This window comes from Xenopus tropicalis, chromosome 3, assembly GCF_000004195.4.
Source record: "Xenopus tropicalis strain Nigerian chromosome 3, UCB_Xtro_10.0, whole genome shotgun sequence".
NCBI classification, from domain to species: domain Eukaryota; kingdom Metazoa; phylum Chordata; class Amphibia; order Anura; family Pipidae; genus Xenopus; species Xenopus tropicalis.
In genome coordinates this window covers 11,929,709-11,955,367 of record NC_030679.2, presented here as the reverse complement: position 1 = coordinate 11,955,367, position 25,659 = coordinate 11,929,709, and the positions used below count along the sequence as shown (strand labels likewise).

Here is a 25,659-nt window from a genome sequence, read left to right as displayed (position 1 = left end):
TGTTTGCTGAAATAATGAAAATGTCATGATTTTTTTCTTTATCTAATAAGAATGCTCTGTTTCACAGAATTGTCTGTGCTGTGAATAAAAAGATTGCAAACATGCATTTAACATGATACAACACATGTAAATTAGACCAAGAGAGGACCTACTCCTGTTCATATTGCTTCTGTCAAGTGTAATTAGGGGGTCACTGACCCCCTACTTAGAAGCATCAGCTGCCCATAGAACTGCTATCTATGCAGGTGATTTTCTTGTATGGTATTGTAGAAGAATACAGAACTACAGACTGACCAGCTTAGCTAATCAAGGGGCTTTGAATCCCTAGATAGCCAGTTGACTACAGATTATAAATATAAACACCGCATTTCTTTCCTTCTAGTCTGCATACATGACCTTCTGTGTCAGACTTCTTGCTCTCAGCAAAAATCCTTCAGAGCATGGAAAAGCCTGCTCAATTTGCTCCTCTCTCCCCCTTCCTTCTCCACCTGCCTCCTACCCTCTTTGCTGTAATCTGAACCCAGATCACAGAGATGCAAGCATAGAAGCGATATCAGACTGAGCTAAAATGGCAGCTGTTATCTTAAACAAACAGAGAGAGCTTGCACTATTGGGACTAATCTCAATAAAATGCCTCAATAACTTTCCTTCTCCTTTAAAACTGAATGTATTCATGGAGATGTAAAGAAATACAGCCTAGGTAACCTTAAAGGTAATTGACCGGCCAGTTACAGTTTGTGTTGGGATGGCTCCTTAGCTGCTCACCCCTATGTTACTGAGGGATTTGCCTTTCTATTCTGCTCTAATCCCAACACCTTCCTCTGTGGAATGTCCAGATGTACAAAATAATATCTTAATTCACACACAATGCCTGAAAAAATCCCAGAAACAAAGACGAGTGGACAAATGTTACTAGGTTTATAAAGAAAACGGGACTGAAGGTAAAATTATTTCTCGGTTACCTTTTCTGAGTCACAAAGATCCCTGTGAAAGACAAAAGAATACAATTGCTGCCCGTTTAATCCCTTCTCTCTGAACAAAAAAAGCAGGAAGAGGATCCAAACTGTATTACAACGTGGTAAAAACTTGGGACAAAATAATTTTACCTGAAAATGTTCCATTTTTTCTTCACTTTAAATTGGATAATGATCTGTTCATAAGGCCTCATACAGTTCCCTAGGATGGAGAGGCATTTGCTCTTCGACTATGATGACCTCAAAGAGGCGCCTACAGCCATGAGTTAGTGGTTGTTGAGGAGTAACAGTGACTATGTAGTCCCATAGTCCTGGTCCCTAAACCAAATGGGTCAATAAGGTTCTGCGTAGACCTGTGAGGTTATGGTTTCACTGGCCATTACCAATGCTTCTTCCCCATTACTCTACAATCATTTCCAACTTACTAACAAATAAAAGTGCCCAAACGCAGGTAGTCTGGTCACAACAATGTCAAAGGGCTTTTGACCACAAGTGCTTCTACTTTATAAAGCATGGTTTTTATAAAATCCTTTTTTCTTCATCCAGACACATTAGAGGCTGGTTTTGGGGCAGTGTTGCAACATTATTGGGGTTGAGTATCCCATTCTCTTTGTTAGCAGGAAAGTTTTTCCTAGACAAAAACTATTCAATAATCAAGATAGTGTTTAGCCACTAAATCAGGGATCCCCAACCTTTTTTACCTGTGAGCAACATTCACATGTGAAAAGAGTTGGGGAGCAACACAAGCATGAAAAAGGTACCTGGAGGTGCCATATAAGGGCTATGGTTGGCTATTTGGTAGCCCCTATGTGGACTTGCAGCCTACAGAAGGCTCTGTTTGGCTTTACACTGGGTTTTATGCATCCAAAACTTGCCTCTAAGCCAAGTATTCAAAAAATGAGCACTTACTTTGAGGCCACTGGGGGCAACATCCAAGGGGTTGGTGAGCAACATGTTGCTCACGAGCTACTGGTTGGGGATCACTGCACTAAATGGACCATTGAGGCACTAGGGCAGGGATCCCCAACCTTTTATACCCGTGAGCCACATTCAAATGGAAAAAGTGTTGGGGAGCAACTGGGGTGCCAAATAAGAGCTATAATTGGCTATTTGATAGTCCCATGTTGACTGGCAGCCTACAGAAGGCTCTTTTTGGCAATTACACTGGGTTTTTATGCAACCAAAACTTGCCTCCAAGCCAGAAATTCAAAAATAAGCCCCTGCTTTGAGGCCACTGGGAGCAACATCCAAGGGGTTGGGGAGCAACATGTTGCCCCTGAGCCACTGGTTGGGGATCACTGCACTAGGGTATTACCTTGTGGGGGTACAGTTTTGTTAGAGAAAAAAGAAACCATCTTGTTTCTTTTCTCCATCTTGTTCATATCATTTAATATTAGAGGGGTTGTGAAATACATTGTATAAGAATGTTTCTTTCTGCCGTTGTAAAAACATTTTGATGAGTCCGCAATCTTGTGAAAAGAGGCATATTGGGTGTGTTGGGTGTTAGTCAACTGGGCCTCTTTGCCTGTTCTGTTCTTAGAGATAACAAAGCTAACTACTGATAAGACTGTTTCAGGACTATAAGACAAACATGCTTTGGGTCATTCAATGTAGTATCAGCTCAGAGACAATTCTCATTTAAGAATGTCTGGATACTGCCTTCGTACGTACGAATAAAATGTAGCTACAATCAAACTGGCCTATCCAACAGTTTTTCCTTGACAGCTTGTACCCTTTAAAATGGCTGTATGCCATGAAAGATATAAACACCTCATGTATGCAGTTGTGGAACAACAGTTCCAAAGTGCATACCTCTGTTGTGGATGTGAGCGAATTGCCACTTTAGAGGCTCGCGTTAGAGTCCTAGAGGAACACGTTGCAACACTGCGTTCAATCAACAATCTTGAGAGGGGTCTCTTGTTAACTGAACAAGAACTAGTGGGGTCAGATAGCAGGGGGGGAGGGGAGCAGCAAAAGGATGATAGGGCAGTAAGCTGGGTGACAGTTAGAAAATCTAGTGTGGGGAAAAGGAAAAGGGAGGCTGCTCCAGGGTTTGCGCATCCCAACAGATTTGCCAGATTGTGTGAAGAAGATGGGAGTGTGAACTCTGGATTGGCGGTTCTAGGTGAGGCTGATCTCTCTAACAGCCGGGAGACCAGTTTCACTAGTAGTGGTGGGGAGGAGAGCAGAGCTAGGCCTAAACAGATGGTGGTTATAGGAGATTCGATCATTAGGAAAGTGGACAGGGTAATCTGTCGAGCGGATCGCTTCAACCGGACAGTTTGCTGTCTTCCTGGTGCCAGGGTTCGGCATGTGGTTGATTGGGTTGACACATTATTGGGAGGGGCTGGGCATGACCCGGCTGTCTTGGTACATATCGGTACTAACGACAAAATGAACGGTAGGTGGGGGACTTTAAAGAGTGAGTTCAGGGATCTAGGCTCTAAGATTAGGCAAAGGTCCTCCAATGTAATTTTTTCGGAAATTTTGCCGGTGCCGCGTGCAAGTTTAGGGAGACAGCGGGAGCTTAGGGAGCTAAATGCGTGGCTAAAGTCTTGGTGTAGGAAGGAAGGGTTTGGGTTCCTAGAGCACTGGGCTGACTTTTCCTTGGGGTACAATCTATACAGCCCTGACGGATTGCACCTCAATGGAAGGGGGTCTACTGTGCTAGGGGAGAGAATGGTTAAGAGGTTGGAGGAGTGTTTATACTAGACAAGGGGGGGGGTGGGTGAGCTAGAATTCCATGGGAAAATTAGTGTAGACGGGGTAGGGGGACTAGCAAAGGGTTGTGGGGGAGGAGTGAGGGGGGCATATAGTTTATCAGATAAGGAGCTTCCGTTACAAGGAAAGCAGTCTCATAATTGCCTTAGCTCTAATTCTCCCTTAGCTAATGTAAACATCAGAGGGAGAAGTAATCATCTCCGCTGCATGCTGGCTAATGCGCGTAGCTTGTCGGGTAAATTAGGGGAGCTGCAAGCTATTGCATGTATTGAAAATTATGATTTAATAGGTATCACTGAGACCTGGTGGGATGATAAATGCGACTGGGCTGCAAATTTAAATGGGTATACACTTTTTAGGAGGGACAGAGAGATTAAAAAGGGTGGAGGGGTTTGTCTTTACGTAAAGTCAGACTTAAAGCCATGTAATAAAGACATTACCAATGAAAACGTGGAATCTCTTTGGGTAGAAATTTCAGTAGGGCTGAAGGTCACAAAGAAAATGATCATTGGTGTATGCTATAAACCACCCCGTATAGATGAGGGGGATGAGGCCCAGCTATTGTTGCAAATGGAGGAGGCTTCAAAACTGGGTCAAGTTGTTGTTATGGGGGACTTTAATTATCCGGACATTGACTGGAGTAATGGGGTGGCTAAGTCAGAAAAAGCTAGTAGGTTTGTAAATATGCTAAATGACAACTTTTTATTTCAGGTGGTTCAAGAACCCATAGGAATGACGCTATTTTGGACCTGGTGATTTCTAATAATAATGAACTCATCTCTAACATTTGTGTGGGGGGCATTTGGGGAACAGTGATCACAACATGGTCTCCTTTGAGATAATGCTGCAGAGACAGCGCTATAAGGGAGTAACTAATACGCTTAATTTTAGATGTGCAGACTTTGCCAGTATAAGGGCATCTCTGCAATGTGTCAACTGGGAAAGGCTTTTCATGGGGTTAGACACAGAAGGAAAATGGAACATCTTTAAAACATTGCTTTGTAGGTATACACAACAGTATATCCCCCTAGTAAGCAAGGAGAGGCATCGCAAAGCAAAACCTTTATGGCTGAATAAAAGTGTTATTGTAGAGGTTGGTAAGAAAAAACGTGCTTTTAGGGCATTCAAGTTAGCTGGGACAGCGGAAACTTTCATCAGGTACAAGGAAGCAAATAAAGCAGCAAAAAAGCTATCAAGCAAGCTAAAATAGAAATGGAAAGGGATATTGCTGCTAGGAGTAAAAAGAATTCTAAATTATTTTTTAATTATGTGAATAGTAAAAAAATGAAGCAAGAAGGGGTGGGAACTTTATTATCACGGGGGGGTAAGTTGGTTGATGAGAACGGGGAAAAAGCTGAAATTTTGAACTCTTATTTTTCATCTGTCTATACATCTGAGGAGCCAGATAATGAAGGCTTCCCTTGTAATATGCCCAGTGCTAGTAATTTAGCTACTGACGCGTGGGTCACTCGGGAGGAAATTCAAAAGAGACTTGAACATGTAAAGGTAAACAAAGGTCCAGGGCCGGATGGGATTCATCCCAGGGTATTATATGAGCTGAGCGCTGTGATTGCCAAACCTCTTCACTTAATTTTTCAGGATTCATTGAGGTCTGGCATGGTGCCAAGAGACTGGCGGATTGCTAATGTGGTGCCGTTATTTAAAAAGGGATCCCGTTCTCAGCCTGAAAACTATAGGCCTGTTAGTCTGACATCAGTAGTAGGAAAACTTTTGGAAGGGGTAATAAGGGATAGGGTACTTGAATACATTGCAGTTCACAATACTATTAGTTTGTGCCAGCATGGTTTTATGCGTAACAGATCTTGCCAGACTAATTTAGTCGCCTTTTATGAGGAGGTGAGCAGGAACCTTGATGCTGGAATGGCAGTTGATGTCATCTACTTTGCTAAAGCGTTTGATACAGTACCTCACAGAAGGTTAATGATCAAATTAAGGAATATTGGCCTAGAACATAATATTTGTAATTGGATGGAGAACTGGCTGAAGGATAGAGTACAAAGAGTGTTGGTAAATGGAACATTTTCTAATTGGACCAGTGTGGTTAGTGGAGTACCGCAGGGGTCAGTCCTTGGGCCTTTGCTTTTTAACTTGTTTATTAATGATCTGGAGGTGGGCATAGACAGTACTGTTTCTATTTTTGCTGATGACACTAAATTGTGCAAAACTATAAGTTCCATGCAGGATGCTGCCGCTTTGCAGAGCGATTTGACAAAATTAGATAACTGGGCAGCAAACTGGAAAATGAGGTTCAATGTTGATAAGTGCAAAGTTATGCACTTTGGTAGGAATAATATAAACGCAAACTATCTACTGAATGGTAGTGTGTTGGGGGCATCCTTAATGGAGAAGGATCTAGGGGTTTTTGTAGATCACAAGTTGTCTAATTCCAGGCAGTGTCATTCTGTGGCTACTAAAGCAAATAAAGTGCTGTCTTGTATAAAAAAGGGCATTGACTCAAGGGATGAGAACATAATTTTGCCCCTTTATAGGTCCCTGGTAAGGCCTCACCTTGAGTATGCGGTGCAGTTTTGGGCTCCAGTCCTTAAGAAGGATATTAATGAGCTGGAGAGAGTGCAGAGACTGCAACTAAACTGGTAAAGGGGATGGAAGATTTAAGCTATGAGGTGAGACTGTCGAGGTTGGGGTTGTTTTCTCTGGAAAAGAGGCGCTTGCGAGGGGACATGATTACTCTGTACAAGTACATTAGAGGGGATTATAGGCAGTTGGGGGATGTTCTTTTTTCCCATAAAAACAATCAACGCACCAGAGGTCACCCCTTTAGATTAGAGGAAAGGAGCTTCCATTTGAAGCAGCGTAGGGGGTTCCTCACGGTGAGGGCAGTGAGGTTATGGAATGCCCTTCCTAGTGATGTGGTAATGGCAGATTCTGTTAATGCCTTTAAGAGGGGCCTGGATGAGTTCTTGATCAATCAGAATATCCAAGGCTATTGTGATACTAATATCTACAGTTAGTACTAGTGGTTGTATTTATAGTTTATGTATGTGAGTGTATAGATTGGTTGGTGTGGGTTGGGTGTGCTGGGTTTACTTGGATGGGTTGAACTTGATGGACACTGGTCTTTTTTCAACCCTATGTAACTATGTAACCTCTCTAACCAGCTTTTATTATGGAATAGTAAACAAAATCTCATTTTATTATTTGAATAACTATGTAATAAATTCAGCAGAAATTGTAGAAACTGGAATTTTTGAAACCCACTGTTTCAAACCTTAAACAGTTGCAACTGGTGTGGGAGTAAAAATCCAAACAGCGTAATGGCCCTGGGTGTAATTCAATTATATTTTCTATTAGTGGGACATAAGAACAAGTCATTCAACACAAATGAAAACAAACCATACAAATACAGCACGAGCACCAGATGTTCCCAGATGTTCTGCTAAATATATTTATGAGCTTGTCAACAGGCAATCTTAGCTGTTGCAACTTAATCTATAGAAACAGTACAATGAAGAAAATGTTAATTATTTTTCAAAGAAAATGCAAATTTCTGGAAACATTTCTAGATAATAGATCTTTATGTCTTTCAAATTGGTTCAGTGAACAGGGCTTCTGCTGAACATACATTTTGCTTATTCTTTTAATTAGGAGGTACAGGTATGGGATCCCTTATCCGGAAACCTGTTATCCAGAAAGCTCCGAATTACGGAAAGCCCGTCTCCCATAGACTCCATTTTAATCAAATAATTTAGAATTTTAAAACCGATTTCCTTTTTCTCTGTAATACTAAAACAGTACCTGTACTTGATCCCAACTAAGATATAATTACCCCTTATTGGGGGCAGAACAGTCCAATTGGGTTTATTTCATGGTTAAATGATTCCCTTTTCTCTGTAATAATAAAACAGTACCTGTACTTGATCCCAACTAAGATATAATTACCCCTTATTGGGGGCAGAACAGCCCTATTGGGTTTATTTAATGGTTAAATGATTCCCTTTTCTCTGTAATAATAAAACAGTACCTGTACTTGATCCCAACTAAGATATAATTACCCCTTATTGGGGGCAGAACAGCCCTATTGGGTTTATTTAATGGTTAAATGATTCCCTTTTCTCTGTAATAATAAAACAGTACCTGTACTTGATCCCAACTAAGATATAATTACCCCTTATTGGGGGCAGAACAGCCCTATTGGGTTTATTTAATGGTTAAATGATTCCCTTTTCTCTGTAATAATAAAACAGTACCTGTACTTGATCCCAACTAAGATATAATTACCCCTTATTGGGGGCAGAACAGCCCTATTGGGTTTATTTAATGGTTAAATGATTCCTTTTTCTCTGTAATAATAAAACAGTACCTGTACTTGATCCCAACTAAGATATAATTACCCCTTATTGGGGGCAGAACAGCCCTATTGGGTTTATTTAATGGTTAAATGATTCCCTTTTCTCTGTAATAATAAAACAGTACCTGTACTTGATCCCAACTAAGATATAATTACCCCTTATTGGGGCAGAACAGCCCTATTGGGTTTATTTCATGGTTAAATGATTCCCTTTTCTCTGTAATAATAAAACAGTACCTGTAATTGATCCCAACTAAGATATAAATAATCCTTATTGGATGCAAAACAATCCTATTGGGTTTAATTAATGTTTTATTGATTTTTTAATAGACGTATGGCGATCCAAATTACGGAAAAAACCCTTATCCGGAATACCCTTGGTCCCGAGCAAAGTTTGAAAATGAAACTACTACTACTACATCATGATCCCAAGGAATAAAGTCAAACAAACCAGAAACCCGTAGAAAAGAGCTGCTCTTTATAGAAAGAGAAAACAGGCTGTAGCTGGGAATGGGAGGGGTTTATTTACAGAATGGTTTCCCAGTGGGCTTCTGGTTTGTTTGATTTTGAACCTTGGCATCAGAAACAGGATGAGTAGAGATAGAAATAACAAAAACCAAAGATCTGTATTTCCTAATTAAAAGAAGAGGGAAATGTTGGGGATGAGGGATGTTGTAAACGAGCCTGATTGAACAAATGTTGAAAAATGGAAAAAGTACACTGTCCTTGAGAAAAAGCATACAATTAAAATATGAAAAAACTCTATTCACAAGCATCTGTCTTTGTTCACCATTTGACGAGTATGCCTCATGGGGAACTGCAAGTACTGAAATACTTAAAAATACAAGTCAATTCTCTCTCATATACAAAACTAAAACCTTCTCCATGGTAACCTGTTTTTGGAAGGGTAAGGGGGATCATTGTCTTCACTGTAAATAATGTATTTGGGCTAAAAGTTGCCACTGCTTCACACTACACTCACTATACTTAATGCATTCGAAATGTCACTACCCTTTGCTGCTCACTGTATAATGTAAATTAAAGCTGCCTGACACTGCAAGTAGTTGGTTCTCATCCTAAAAATGCACATTAAAGCATGTTAATAACCACGTGTACCAGCAGTGTTAGCCACTAGAGCTGTAGTTCAGTTAAATTACCCCCTTCCACTCCTGATAATAATATTAAATGAAAACCACTCTTGCTTACATGGAGCAGCGAAAGTCTGACCTCCTCCTATCACCTGTCCGTGCGAGGCATTTCAAGTTATCAGAATCTGCAACAGGCTTTTGACCACCACTGGTTTAGGATGAAGACACATTGGGCTACTAGAAGCAGCTACTTTTTTAAGGCTACTAAACTCCAAAAAATACCCTGCCATAGACAATACCGAGAACTGCCTCTGCTAATACACACACAGACAATTATCAGGAAATGATCAGCATTGTCTTTTTTAGTAGCCGCAACAAGTAGCTGCTACTAGTAACTTCACGTGTCTTCACCCTTACCCTGACAGCAGCAGCAGTCACAACACACATCCCTGATTTGCTGTAGTCGTTCGCAGACAGGGCTTTGTTAGCCTTGAGAGATCTTGTTCCTGCAGGAAACGGAGAACCTGAAAATACCTTTGAATTGGTCCCTATGTAAATAATTTCATGACAATGCATTCTTCTGCATTTGTAACCAGTTACATGAAAAGTTTTACCTGCAGCAATTCACATACGGAGCAATTAAAATGTATTTCATTTAGTCTGCTGCCTGTGGGGAGCAAGATATCTCAAAAGGGTGACAAAGCGCCCAATCTGCCATTTCCCTCAGGATAGGGTTCACAGAGCTGTTATCGTGTTACCTGCTATCTGTTCTGTCGATCAGCTGCTAAGGTAGAAGGAGGGGTAACACCGCCCCAACTTGCAATGCAGCATTAAAGAACTGAAGTTTAGCAGACCACAAGTCACATGGCTTAGAGCACTTGGGAAAGTAAGAAAATGGCTTTCCTTGCTTCAAATTTCATTTATATCTTAATATAGAAATTTGTTGGAAGATCTCGGTTAAATCATGCATTTTGGAAAAAAAAAACATTTTCCCATGACAAACCCGACTTTTATATACACTGGTTTTCCTTGCTCTGTTTCAGCTCATACTTATATATAAAGGCCCCCATACACGGGCCGATAGAAGCTGCCGATATCGGTCCCTTGGACCGATTTGGCAGCTAATCGGCCCGTGTATGGGCAGAAACGAGCGGCCTGGCCGACCAATATCTGGCCTGAAATTGGGCAGATATCGATCGGCCAGGTTAGAAAATCCAGTCGGATCAGGGACCGCATCGGCTCGTTGATGCGGTCCCCGAACCGACTGCCCATGGCCGCAAATGTAATCCGATTGTTTGGCCTCAGGGCCAAACGATCGGATTATTTTTTTTTTAAAGCAATTTCCTACCCGATATCGCCCACCCGTAGGTGGGGATATCGGGTAAAGATACGCTCGCTTGGCGACATCGCCAAGCGAGCGGATCTTATAGTGTATGGGGACCTTAGGACTCTGAACAAACAAATGCTAATAAGACACATTTTTCAGTGCCTGAAGCAGGGAGGCAAAAGGCTTGCAGAAGCGAGCACAGTATTGTTAAATGGAGGTAATTGAGGTCAAAGCACTTTAAGTACATCCAATATATTTATACCAGAAACGTTCCCTCTCTGTTAAGGTAAGTTTACCGGTTATTTTTGCGGAATTACAAATCCATGATCCATTTTCCAGGTCCCAATCGTATAAGCATTTTCTAAGCTGTAGTTTTGGAACGGGAGGAATTATTGTGAGCGCACCTTCCCAGTAAGGTGATGGATTGAAGCATATAAAAGGTGTCTTGCTAACATTTTAATTAGCCCTGCTGGGAGCCTGGGATGCTGCATGGCTGATAAATTATGCAACTTTTTATAAAGCTGAAAATTACCTTCTGTGCTCTCCGCCTTCATAAGGAAAGTACATGGCATTTCTAATTTATTCATAGTGAGTGGGTCCCCCATACTAAATATTGTCTGTAATTTGCATCAATTACACAAACAAGGACTTAATGATTTCGAAAGGTAGAGAGAGCATTATACGGTTTCTGAATATACGGTTATATACAAAACAGTACCTGTACTTGATCCCAACTAAGATATAATTACCCCTTATTGGGGGCAGAACAGCCCTATTGGGTTTATTTAATGGTTAAATGATTCTCTTTTCTCTGTAATAATAAAACAGTACCTGTACTTGATCCCAACTAAGATATAATTACCCCTTATTGGGGCAGAACAGCCCTATTGGGTTTATTTAATGGTTAAATGATTCCCTTTTCTCTGTAATAATAAAACAGTACCTGTACTTGATCCCAACTAAGATATAATTACCCCTTATTGGGGGCAGAACAGCCCTATTGGGTTTATTTAATGGTTAAATGATTCTCTTTTCTCTGTAATAATAAAACAGTAGCTGTACTTGATCCCAACTAAGATATAATTACCCCTTATTGGGGGCAGAACAGCCCTATTGGGTTTATTTCATGGTTAAATGATTCCCTTTTCTCTGTAATAATAAAACAGTACCTGTACTTGATCCCAACTAAGATATAATTACCCCTTATTGGGGCAGAACAGTCCTATTGGGTTTATTTCATGGTTAAATGATTCCCTTTTCTCTGTAATAATAAAACAGTACCTGTACTTGATCCCAACTAAGATATAATTACCCCTTATTGGGGGCAGAACAGTCCTATTGGGTTTATTTAATGGTTAAATGATTCCCTTTTCTCTGTAATAATAAAACAGTACCTGTACTTGATCCCAACTAAGATATAATTACCCCTTATTGGGGCAGAACAGCCCTATTGGGTTTATTTAATGGTTAAATGATTCCCTTTTCTCTGTAATAATAAAACAGTACCTGTACTTGATCCCAACTAAGATATAATTACCCCTTATTGGGGCAGAACAGCCCTATTGGGTTTATTTCATGGTTAAATGATTCCCTTTTCTCTGTAATAATAAAACAGTACCTGTACTTGATCCCAACTAAGATATAATTACCCCTTATTGGGGCAGAACAGCCCTATTGGGTTTATTTCATGGTTAAATGATTCCCTTTTCTCTGTAATAATAAAACAGTACCTGTACTTGATCCCAACTAAGATATAATTACCCCTTATTGGGGGCAGAACAGCCCTATTGGGTTTATTTCATGGTTAAATGATTCCCTTTTCTCTGTAATAATAAAACAGTACCTGTACTTGATCCCAACTAAGATATAATTACCCCTTATTGGGGCAGAACAGTCCTATTGGGTTTATTTAATGGTTAAATGATTCCCTTTTCTCTGTAATAATAAAACAGTACCTGTACTTGATCCCAACTAAGATATAATTAATCCTTATTGGTGGTAGAACAATCCTATGGGGTTTATTCAATATTTAAATGATTTTTAGTAGACTTAAGATATGGTGATCCAAATTACGGAAAGATCCCTTATCCGGAAAACTCCAGGATCCAAGAATTCTGGATAATAAGTCCCATACCTGTACTAAGACACCAGATTGTCTATGAAGATTTTCATCTATCCAGGTCATGATATACTACTGTACAGTATCTAGCAGAAATAAGTCTAACGCAACTGGACTTTCTGAGGTCGAGGAGAAGACTCGGCTATATCTAAAGGACCCTACTGTGAGATGTGAGCAATGTGCACATTTTGGACCAAGATGACAGATGGTTTGAAAGACGTGGGAAGGAGACCATTTATGCCTAACTGGATTACCCATCCCTAAACAGAGGAGGGGGCCTGTGATACCGCTTGTCAGCAACATACAATGTCGCTTTGACATCCGTACCCCAGCAGTTTCACAATAATTCACACTCTACGTCCTGTACATCGAAAAATTAACGCCTGCCTCAATGGGAATCATGGTAACGTTGTGACTGGTTCACGCATTCACGGAGTTTCAGCCAACACCTAATCAAAAAATTGTTATTACATACTGGTATGACCCTATGGCTAAGGCAAGTTAGTTGACCGCAATGGATCTCTGCTACTGTGGGAGACTTTCCGCTCCAAAATGCCTATCCACCAGCAATAGGAGTTGCCTGTGGAAAGGCCAACATATCACAAAGTCGTACTAAGTTTCCTCCTGCTGGAAACTTTGTGCGGCTTCGGAAAACCAAAGTGATGCGAAGGGCTTTCCACCGGAGACTGCTATTGTCGCCGGTAGAAAGGCATTTTGAAGCAGTTAGACGACCGCGATAGCAGAGGTCTTTTGCAGCTGGCTGACTCGCTCCGTAAGGTCCTTAGCCTAAAGGATTTTAATATTACTCTTCAGTATGTAGAGAGTAATATTCTGAGATAATTTGCAATTGGACTTCATTTTGTATGATATGTGGCTTTTTAATTATTTCGCTTTTAGTTCAGCAGCTTTCCAGTTTGGGATTTCAGCAGTTATCTAGTTGATAAGAGTTGAAATGATCTTAGCAACCAGGGAGTGGTTTAAATGAGAAACAGATACTGTATATTTATAGGAGAGAAGCTGAATAGAAAAGAGCAATAGTTTTTTGGCTGTTGGGATCAGTGCCCCCCGTTTGAAAGCTGGGAAGCATCAAGAGGATCAACTTGTCTGTTCACTCTCACTTTGCCTGTTACCAGTCCTGCACATATCTGTGGGTGTGTCTCCTCTTCCTTCTTGTCAAAATTAGCTAAACCCACAATAGATTTTGTCACCAAGCCAGGGAGAGCCATTGTTATGTGCCCTCCTTGATTCCTTTTCATCTGTCACTATTGGGTCCTATTTTGTCAGTAAGTCCTGCCCCACAATGTGGTAGCCAATCAAGACATGCAGAGGGTGGTCATTTGTGTGTACCAGGGATTGTCTCTTCTATTATGCAAATAAATATGAGCCCTCCTACTCATTCATTCTTGATTGGGTTACATACACAGGCACATCCACTGCAGGTACCCATTGCTTGACACATGCTACGGTGACAGACAGTGCAGGCATGGTGGCAAGCTGTTTGGAAAGGATGAGGGGGCCCACCAGTAAGATCTTTGCCTAGGACCCACCAAGGCCTTCAAACAGTTCTGGGTAAGTCCAAGCAAAAGCTTTCCCAAAAAGCCGAGCAATGGCATAAGGATCTCTGGGCAGGGAACCGTCGAGTTAGCCCAAGCTAACAATCATGTTAAGTTATCAAGAAGAAATATCAAGACCTACCTGTGAAGCTGGTAGCTGTGACATTGCCTGATAGATCACACTCTTTGTGAGCAAGAGACCCTACTGGGCCTTCACAACACCCTTTTGGGGCCCAGAACTGGGAACCTAAACCAGAACCTGAACACTGTGATCCATGGCGCAATACAGAAGAGGTTATACACTCACCAAAAGGATTATTAGGAACACCTGTTCAATTTCTCATTAATGCAATTATCTAATCAACCAATCACATGGCAGATGCTTCAATGCATTTAGGGGTGTGATCCTGGTCAAGACAATCTCCTGAACTGACTGAATGTCAGAATGGGAAAGAAAGGTGATTTAAGCAATTTTGAGCGTGGCATGGTTGTTGGAGCCAGACGGGCCGGTCTGAGTATTTCACAATCTGCTCAGTTACTGGGATTTTCACGCACAACCATTTCTAGGGTTTACAAAGAATGGTGTGAAAAGGGAAAAACATCCAGTATGCGGCAGTCCTGTGGGCGAAAATGCCTTGTTGATTCTAGAGGTCAGAGGAGAATGGGCCGACTGATTCAAGCTGATAAAAGAGCAACTTTGACTGAAATAACCACTCGTTACAACTGAGGTATGCAGCAAAGCATTTGTGAAGCCACAACACGCACAACCTTGAGGCTGATGGGCTACAACAGCAGAAGACCCCACCGGGTACCACTCATCTACACTACAAATAGGAAAAAGAGGCTACAATTTGCCCAAGCTCACCAAAATTGGACAGTTGAAGACTGGAAAAATGTTGCCTGGTCTGATGAGTCTCGATTTCTGTTGAGACATTCAAATGGTAGAGTCAGAATTTGGCGTAAACAGAATGAGAACATGGATCCATCATGCCTTGTTACCACTGTGCAGGCTGGTGGTGGTGTAATGGTGTGGGGGATGTTTTCTTGGCACACTTTAGGCCCCTTAGTGCCAACTGGGCATCGTTTAAATGCCACAGCCTACCTGAGCATTGTTTCTGACCATGTCCATCCCTTTATGACCACCATGTACCCATCCTCTGATGGCTACTTCCAGCAGGATAATGCACCATGTCACAAAGCTCGAATCATTTCAAATTGGTTTCTTGAACATGACAATAAGTTCACTGTACTAAAATGGCTCCCACAGTCACCAGATCTCAACCCAATAGAGCATCTTTGGGATGTGGTGGAACGGGAGCTTCGTGCCCTGGATGTGCATCCCACAAATCTCCATCAACTGCAAGATGCTATCCTATCAATATGTGCCAACATTTCTAAAGAATGCTTTCAGCACCTTATTGAATCAATGCCATGTAGAATTAAGGCAGTTCTGAAGGCGAAAGGGGGTCAAACACCGTATTAGTATGGTGTTCCTAATAATCCTTTTGGTGTGTCTATATATCCACAGCACAGAGTTTAAGGGCTAGTAAAATAAATAAAATACAGATGCCTATCTGGAAAAAGCAATACAGGTTCCCCCACACAAAAACTGCTCACCGCTCAAATCCTCTGGCCCAGGTGCAACCTGCCCCGGACCCTGCACTCAGGTGAAAAAAAACCTCACGGCCAGCGAGAACCCACTTCCAATATAGAAGAGGGTCAGATGGTCAAAAACAATCCAGGAGTTAGGGCAGGCATCAAACGGTCTGTCAGAAACATGCACAAAGTCAAGGAACCAGAAGGAAATCAGAACAAAGGCTTAGGCAGGACTGTGGGAACACAATTTTTTTTTAGGGAGGGGCAAACTCAGCAATCAAAAGCCAACCTGTTTTTGTAGAATATATACAAGTATGTATGCATGCCTTATTTGTAGGAAATTGATTTATTGGCACAGCCCCTAAAGTTGCTGACAACTTATGTCATATTGTGGGGGCTGTTTAAGAAGAGTTTAAATCATGAGAATGTGCTGTTCTATAACATAAACAGGTAGAAATCTATTTGAAAACCAGAAGCAAATAGTCACTTATGTTGCTATCCAAGCTGGAACGTATAAAGGCCAAAAGGCCCACTTTATGGGTTATATAAGAGAATTTAGGGCTGGCCAGCCACTGCTTTATATATATTTAATAGTTACTAAATGATTTCTATTGAGAGACATATTGGGATAATTTAGAAGCAGAACTGGCAAACAGTAGCAGAGCTGCCAGGTGGAATTACTGAGCCAGAACATAAGAGACTTGATGGAAGCGGATATACATACAGAATTACAATTCAAACAATATTGTTTTATATGTACTAGTTTGCCATTGCCAAGTACCTGGAAAAAATCATTTTCATTAGGAGTTACAATACCAGTAAATATAACCTGAGCAAAAATACAACTCTGAGACAGTGACAGATAGCCAGGCACATTCACACTAGTGAAAACGCTAGGTACCTGACCCTGCCGGGATGCCTTATGAGGGCTAAATTCCAGGTGAGGCTTCAATTCCACAGGTGGGGGCAAGTGGGAAGGAAAAGTCATTTCATTTCAAAGGAGCATCATGCATCAAGATGGGGGGGCACCAACAAACCAAAAGGTAGAAAAGTGTACTGGTCCACAGGCTGCCTGACAAAAATCTGGACACCCCTCTCCCAAACAGAAAAAAGGGTGTTTTATTTGCCTATGTTCCATACACTCAAAGGCTTAATGAAGATTTATACGACAAAGTTCCCAGTTATGAATGAAATTATGAATTAAAGGAGAAGGAAAGGTAAATACAGCCATAAGCACTCACAAAGAGTCCTCTATCAAACAGGATTTGTTGTCCCTGATTTCCTGTGCCAGAGACACGCAGCTCTCTCCTCTCCCCCCTCTCCTGCCTTCCCCCCTTTAGGAATGTGGATCTGAGCCGATCAGCAGGAAGCTTCCTCATAGTCTTACAAACTAAGCAAACTACAAACTACAGCGGTCTTGGTGCAGGAGCGAAGCATTATGGGAACTTTCTTTACAAAGCTCAGCGTTTTTTTTTTCCTATGAGGCTTCGGATTATCTGAGCGGGAGAAATATGGGGAGACTTAAGGGCACTATTGAGAGAACTGAAGCCTGCAGCTTGGGATTAACTCTTTATTAGCCTTTCCTTCTCCTTTAATACATTTTTCACATTAGTTCCAATCCATGAGTGTGCATTATTCTGCATTAATTGCATAATTGGCCTGGCAGCTTTCGTACCCCCGACGTGGTCACCATTTACATTAACGTAAATTCTAGTCACTGTCAGATACTGTACATCCCTTAGGGACAATTTTAACGCATAAATGATTAGTATTTTCTGGTTTTTTTTTAAAACGACATATTTCCATACAGCTTTGACTCTTTAATATCGTAGCTGTTACTTCCCATTGCCTGAAACACAGCAATTACTTAACTGTACATTTATAGCTCACTGACCTAATATAATCAGAAAATGGCCTAGTTTTGTACGCTAGGAGGACATGAAAAGAAAATGAGATGAGCTAACGTATTACCTTGTCTCCGAGACATCTTTTTCTATTGCAATAATTACCAAAGACAAGTAAATTGCATTGCATTGTACCAATTGCAGCAGAAAGGCTCCCTACTTGGATGGGTGATGAGCAATCAGACAGATTTATTAAAAACCAAAGAAAGCTGCTGCTGTAAATTTCCAGTTAAGGCCTGTAGGTTTCCCTTTTGTACATAACCTGCATTACAGGAGAAGGAAAGTCATTTTGGCATTTTACTGCCAATAGATTTGCCACATTAGTGCCACCTAGAACATTATATTTATTCTGCAGAAACCATTCCCATACCTGAGTAACAGCTTTAGAAGCTTTCTCCCTTTGCTTAAGATAGCAGCTGCCATTTTAAGTAGCTTCCTGCTGCAGCTCTAGCCGTTATAGCTGAGATCCCACATTCCTAAGGAAGGGGGGCGGGAGTTCTTAGCATTCTGGGGGGAGGGGGAGCAGGAGAGAGGAGAGAGCTGTGCAGACTCTGGCCCTGGGAATTAAGGCTGTTTCTGAGAGAGGAAGTCAGACACTGGAACATCATGTTTACAAAAAAATAGACAAGAAATCCTGTGTTTCTTTTGATAGAGGACTCAGTGCAGCATTACTGTAAGCGCTTATGGCTGTATTTAAATAGATCTTTCTGATAAAGCTTAGTTTTTACCTTTTCCTTCTCCTTTAAGAATTCATTTTCAATAGCCCTCAAAGAGAAAGTCCCCACATATTTTCTTTTACATTAGAAACTTTCTAATATAAATCAAAGCATTGAATCCTATTTCATGTTATTTATAAATGTAATGATTACTGGAAGCTATATCTGTATTTTGCCTAATTACAGTGACAAATGTCAGCTCAAAACCAGCTCTTTCCCAGCCAAGGCTACAGTTCCCACAAGGCCTTGCATGCATCCGAATCTCTTTCTTACTTTGTTAATTAATAACACAGAAAGGCATTGTGAGAAACTGAGTTTTTGGCTGGACAAACAGCCGACTACCAATGCAGTTTTTCAATGGTCAGAACAAGCAGCGAAGAGAAATGAGAAAAAGAAAAAAAAGACGACAAATAATGCTTTTGATAGAGCATACTGCCAAAAAAATGCTACGTGAAAGGAGAAGGAAAGGCTAATAAAGAGTTAATCCCAAGCTGCAGGCATACCTTCAGTTCTCTCAATAGTGCCCTTAAGTCTCCCCATATTTCTCATGTTCAGATGATCAGAAGCCTCATAGGAAAAAAAAACGCTGAGCTGTGTAAAGAAAGTTCCCATAATGCCTCACTCCTGCACAGACACAACGACCAGGACTGTGGGCGAAGCATGCGCACAAGCAGGAGCGCTCCCCCCCCTAGCATCTGGTTGCTATGGTGACCGCCGCCCTTATAAAAAGTGGACGTAGCAGCAGCAGCTGCCGCCATACAAGAGGACGCAGCCAGCAGGCAGGTGCTGGGGGGGGGGGGGGGAGGCAAGTGGAGAGCGGAGTGGGGGCGGAGGATGGTGACGACGAGTTGGTGTGTGTGGGGGAGACACAGAAGGACGCAGCTGCTGGGGGGGGAGACACAGAAGGACGCGGCTGCTGGGGGGGGAGACACAGAAGGACGCGGCTGCTGGGGGGGGGGGGAGACACAGAAGAACTCAGGGGGGAGCGGGGGACCACAGGGAGGATGCTGGAGAATGTTCGGTGACGCATGCGCAGTAGAGACAATAATGGGTCAATCCAATAATGGGTCTTCATCAGGGGCAAAAACAGTTAATAAGGGGCCCTTTTTTAACTTTTTTCCCCCTGATGAAGACCCACTATTGGGTTGAAATGCGTTGGGCTTTATTTTCTGTTTTGTATTTAATAAAATGGTGTTTTTTTTGTAAATTTAGAGTGTGCACTTTTTTTTTTTGCTTATGTGATCCTTTTCTTGAGTTGCTGCACCTCGTTCTTGACTGAGGTTTTGGTAAGGTGTGCACTCTGATATTTTGTATTATTGGCATTAGCCTTAGGCTGAGGCCACACGGGGCAGAGAATTCTCAGCCTGCCGTGCCAACGCGATGGTTCTGGGCGCAGGCAAAGAAGAAAGGCTAATTGTCTGCCTGCATTTCCCCACAGTGGCATCAGCCTTATTGTTGTACTTGGCGCCAATGCACAATTGATGCCGCTGTCACGCTAATATGAGCGGTACATCATGGCTATAACTAGACTGAGCCCAATTAGATAATATACACCGGCTTGGCTGAATGTAATGATTTCCATCATTCACAGGTCTTTCTGCTGTGAAAAAATGCAGTACGATGAGTGGGAATGTGCAATAACGTGTGTATGCTAAAGCTCTGCACACCGGGTAAGGGTAAACACTGACAGAAATGAAACAGAAGAAGGAAAAACCTTGAAGAACTGCTTTTTTGCTTTAAACCCATGCAGAGGAGGCAGATATAATGCAGTTGAGATAATTATCTGTATCCCTTCTTATCCCATTATAGGGTTTCATCTGTGTCCTGGCAAAGCGTAAGAGGATTGCCTCTCTGGCTTTATTTGCTGTTTGTTGTTTCAATCCAGCCTAGAATTATCCTTGCCCTGTAGATCAGGGAGGGAGAGAGAAAGAGAGAGCGAGACCGAGATTACATGAATATCAGGGCAAGCTACGGTGCCCTCTGTCTGAATGATCACTGAGCCATTTGCCAACACAACATCAATACGAAAGAAAAAAAATAATCAGACAATACAATTTATGACCTGTGTTAATAAAACATTTTACATAAACAGAATACACAGAATGCAGCCAGCAGATCAAGCTTGAACATACTGAGGCATGAGATTATACTTGGAAAAATAAAAAAATTACAGATGAAATTAAACACAGTAAAAGGTACATTCACCCATGTTACAGATTAACTTTACAATCCCTACAATTGCTCTTTATTCTGTTTTCTTTCATTCCTTCGCCTTGCTATTCTGCATTTCTTAGACTACAAATATAAAAAACTGATTAATAACAATACAGGTATGGGACCGGTTATTCAGAATGTGGGCTTTCTGAATAAGGGATCTTTCTTTAATTTGGTTCACCATACTTTGTCTACTAATAATAATTGACATTAAATAAACCCAATAGGACTGTTTTGCCTCCAAAAAGGATTTATTATATCTCAGTTGGGATCAAGTACAGGTACTGTTTTATTATTACAGAGAAAAGGGAATCATTTAACCATTAAATAAACCCAATAGGACTGTTCTGCCCCAATAAGGGGTAATTATATCTCAGTTGGGATCAAGTACAGGTACTGTTTTATTATTACAGAGAAAAGGGAATCATTTAACCATTAAATAAACCCAATAGGGCTGTTCTGCCCCCAATAAGGGGTAATTATATCTTAGTTGGGATCAAGTACAGGTACTGTTTTATTATTACAGAGAAAAGGGAATCATTTAACCATGAAATAAACCCAATAGGACTGTTCTGCCCCAATATGGGGTAATTATATCTTAGTTGGGATCAAGTACAGGTACTGTTTTATTATTACAGAGAAAAGGGAATCATTTAACCATTAAATAAACCCAATAGGGCTGTTCTGCCCCCAATAAGGGGTAATTATATCTTAGTTGGGATCAAGTACAGGTACTGTTTTATTATTACAGAGAAAAGGGAATCATTTAACCATTAAATAAACCCAATAGGGCTGTTCTGCCCCCAATAAGGGGTAATTATATCTTAGTTGGGATCAAGTACAGGTACTGTTTTATTATTACAGAGAAAAGGGAATCATTTAACCATGAAATAAACCCAATAGGGCTGTTCTGCCCCCAATAAGGGGTAATTATATCTTAGTTGGGATCAAGTACAGGTACTGTTTTATTATAACAGAGAAAAGGGAATCATTTAACCATGAAATAAACCCAAAAGGGCTGTTCTGCCCCCAATAAGGGGTAATTATATCTTAGTTGGGATCAAGTACAGGTACAAGTACAGTACAGATTCTTTTTTTTTTTATTGGTTTTACAACATCATAAAACAATAAAATACAAAACTGTGTTTGGTATACTGACATTGGAATGGTGTCAAGTCGAGTTTAGGTCAATACAAGCAAGGATACTATTGCTAGGCATTGCAGTTGTCACTGTGTAGGTGGCTGTGTTTAGTTCTGTCGGGTCAGTCACACTTGATATAAGGGGGCGAGCTATGTGTCCAGATTATCTTGGTTGTATCAGTTTCTCCAGATCTTATCAAACTTATCATATGCACCCCTTGTTTCGTAAGTTAATTTAATAAGGGGAAGAGCTCCATCCATCAGTTTTATCCAGAATGTTAGGGAGGATATCTCCCATCCAGTGCATAACTACGTTTTTTTTTTTTTGGTGTAAAACATGAGCGTGCGTAGCCTAACTCTGGCCACGTTGGTGGATAGTGTTGCATCTATGACTCCTAGCAAGCTAGTTATTGGGTCTACTATCTGTGGTGTACCCAGTTCATTTTCCAGTGTTTTCATTATTGTGGAATTCATATATGGGGGGACAGGACCAAATCATGTGAAGGAAGTTGGCCCCGGGGGCTGTCTCCTCCCAAATCTCATAAGCTTGAGGGGTGTTATGTAAGTTTGGTGCAGAAATTTGTACTGTATGAGCCTATCCTTTATCAAGATTAGAAAGTAATAGGCATTGTATGTGGCTTCCTCCCATTGTTCATGTTCTAGCTCTGGGATGGCCTGCGTCCAAAGACGATAGGCTCGAAAAGGATGGCTTAACGGTTTTCATAATCTCTTATATAGCCTGAATAGTTATTAGGTTATATGGTTACCGTAGTTATTGTGGGGGGAAGGGTGTGGAATTGTGCATGAAAGGCGTGCCTATGTTGGAAGTACCTATAGAGTTGTATCTGCTGGCACAAGGCCCTGTCTTGCAGGTCTTGGTGTGTGGGGAACGGAGGACCAACTGTAAGGTCACCAAGTTTCTTAAAACCCAATCCAATAGATGTAGTCTTGCAGTTCCTGTAGTTAGGGTAGGAGCGAGTTGGCCCAGAGTGGGAGTTGGGGTGAGAAAAGTGGCCAAGGATGGTGTAGGGTTTTCAAGGCCGTGGTCCATGCTTTGTGTGGGGTCAGTAGAGTGTGGATAAAGGGTTTATTAGAAAAGCTGAGTTTTATTATTACATAAAAAAGGAAAACAATTTTTAAAAGTTTACATGATCAAAATGGAGTCTACAGAAGATGGCCTTCCCGTAACTTTCTGGACAATGGGTTCGGGTTTACGGGATCCTTTACCTGTATATGAATTTAACATGTATACCCAAAACATAAAACAATTCAAGAGATCCTTCTCATTAGTGAGTGCACACACAGGTAAGGGAAGATGGGAGCAAGCCAATATGTCGGTATAGATACAACTGCGGAGAAGCGGTGTGCCAGAAGCCTAAAGGCAGTTGCATAGCAGAGTTCCTTAGGTTTTTGATCCACATAAAACTTGCACATATCAAAGCAATAAGTCAGAAACAGTTAGAAACAGAGTGGTATATTAGAATGCCATATGTCAGTGGTATATAAAGTCTGTGACAACCACCAAACCCCCTAAAACAGGGATCCCCAACCTTTTTTACCTGTGAGCCACATTCAAATGTAAAAAGACTTGGGGAGCAACACAAGCATGATACATGTTCCTGGGGGTCCCAAATAAGGGCTATGATTGGCTATTTGGAAGCCCCTATATGGACTGGAAGCTTACAGGAGGCTCTGTTTGGCAGTGCATCTGTTTTTTGCAAACAAAAATTGCCCCCAAGCCAATAATTCCAAAATAAGCACCTGTTTGAAGGCCACTGGGAGCAACATCCAAGGGGTTGGAGAGCAACATGTTGCCCCCGAGCCACTGGTTGGGGATCACTGCCCTAAAACAACACGTTCTTACCCACTCTTCCATGTCACCGTCCTTGTGTATATAAGATCTCCTACGAGGAATGTTCTTGATGTCCTTGAAAATCTGCACTGACTCCCTTGCAATGTATGCAGCAAATCCTTCATTTATAGTTCAAAGAATATAAATGGCAAAACGTAAGAGCGCAGCATGCGTTTCATAGATGAAAAAAAGTCACTGATAAGTTTTTCACCACAGCTCCAAACCTCAAAAAGGTATAATTATACTTCAGGGTACAAAATAAAACAGAGATTATGGCAAACTGTGACAAATCATTTGAAACCTTATATAGCTTTTTTTTTTTTTAATTAAAAAATTGGGTATACATTATAGGCAATAGGGTACTGTTAACAGTGAGCCAATAAAGAACCCCTCGTTATACAGCATAATTAAAGGAAGGTGGCTTATATTTCACACTTCTACATAGGTAATTTATGTATTTATTTTAATACAGCGGGAAAAATAAGTATTAAACATTTCAGCATTTTTCTCAGTAAATATCTAAAGGGGCTATTGACATGACGTTTACACCAGATGTCAGTAACAACCCAAGTAATCCACACATACAAAGAAATTAAAAGAATGGAAAAGGAGTAGCAAAAAGGCGTGGAAAGCCAAGAAACCTGCTGAAATATGTATTTAGAAAGCAATCCTGCCCCCTATCAGTGCAGATTAATATCAAATGGTTTAGTCCTAATTGATGGCCTATAAAAAGGTTTCTTATTACCAAGGTATCACATAGTTCTGCAAGACCCTGGTAGATTGGTTCAGGGAAGGAATTCCACAACTTCACAGCTCACAGTAAAAAATCCTGCTTAGTTGCCCTTCTCTGGACCCTCTCTAACTCAATAATGTCCCGTTTGAGCACTGGAGACCAAAACTGAACAGCATATTCTAGATGGGGCCTTACCAGCGCTCTGTAAAGGGGAAGAATAACCCCCTCCTCCTGTGAATCTATACCCCATTTAATACAGCCCAATTTAATATACCCTGTTTGCCCTTGCAGCTGCTGCCTGGCATTGCTTGCTACAGCCAAGTTTATTATCTACAATGACTCCAAGGTCCTTCTCCATTATGGATTTGCCTAGTGCAGTCCCATTAAGAGTATAAGTGGGTGCATATTTTTACATCCCAGGTGCATGACCTTACATTTATCCACATTATATCTCATCTGCCACTTAGCCACCCAGATTGCCAGTTGGTCAAGATCCTGCTGCAGGGATGTCACATCCTGGATAGAATTGACTGGTCTGCAGAGTTTTGTGCCATCTGCAAACACTGATACATTACTCATAATACCCTCCCCTAAGTCATTTATGGACAAGTTAAACAAAAGTGGACCCAGTACAGAACCCTGAGGGACCCCACTGAGAACCTTATTCCAAGTAGAGAATGTGCCATTAACAACCCCCCTCTGTACCCGATCCTGTAGCCAGTTTTCTGCTTAACAAACAGACACACCCTTCCTCCTTTTCTATGGCCTCTGTCCCTCAGAATCAAAGTATAGCCTACGATATTAACTGCCCAGTCATGTGATCCTTTCACATTAATTCGTTTCAGCAAGGACAATCGCATCATATTTCCTCTCTAGCGTCAGCACCTCCAGCTCTCCCATTATCCCAGTTAGACTCCTTGCATTAGTAAACAAATTTAATACTGGTACCAGCGTGAGAATTTGGCATATACAGCTTATGGTCCTCTCACTACCTCATCTAGCCTGTCTACCACACAATTACTCAATGCACCTCTCCGAAATGGCTTTGCAGAGTCCTCTATCAAAAAAACCCACAGGATTTCTTGTCTCCTTTTCTGTAAACATGTTCTTAGGGTATCTGACTTCCTCTCTCAGAAAAATCCTTCATTCCTGGGGGCCAGAGTCTGCACAGTTTTCTCCTCTCTCCTGCTCCCCCCTCCCATAAGAAATCATAAAACTCACTCCCCTCACCCTAAGGAATGTGTAATCTGAGCTATAACTGCTAGAATGCTAGCAGGAAGCTATGAAGACCAAGCTAAAATGGCAGCTGCAATCTTAAACAAACAGAAAAAGCTTCTAGGGCTCTTTACTCAGGTATGGTAAAGCTTTCTGCAGAATAAATATATTGTTCTT

The 25,659-nt window shown here is 41.3% G+C and overlaps 1 protein-coding gene across 2 annotated transcripts in view; it reads right to left on the bottom strand.

Moving 5' to 3' along the window:
* The window catches only part of LOC100489322 (alpha-1,3-mannosyl-glycoprotein 4-beta-N-acetylglucosaminyltransferase B), a 78,125-nt gene that overhangs the window by 45,560 nt on the left and 6,906 nt on the right, over window positions 1-25,659 (bottom strand). The window lies entirely within an intron of this gene.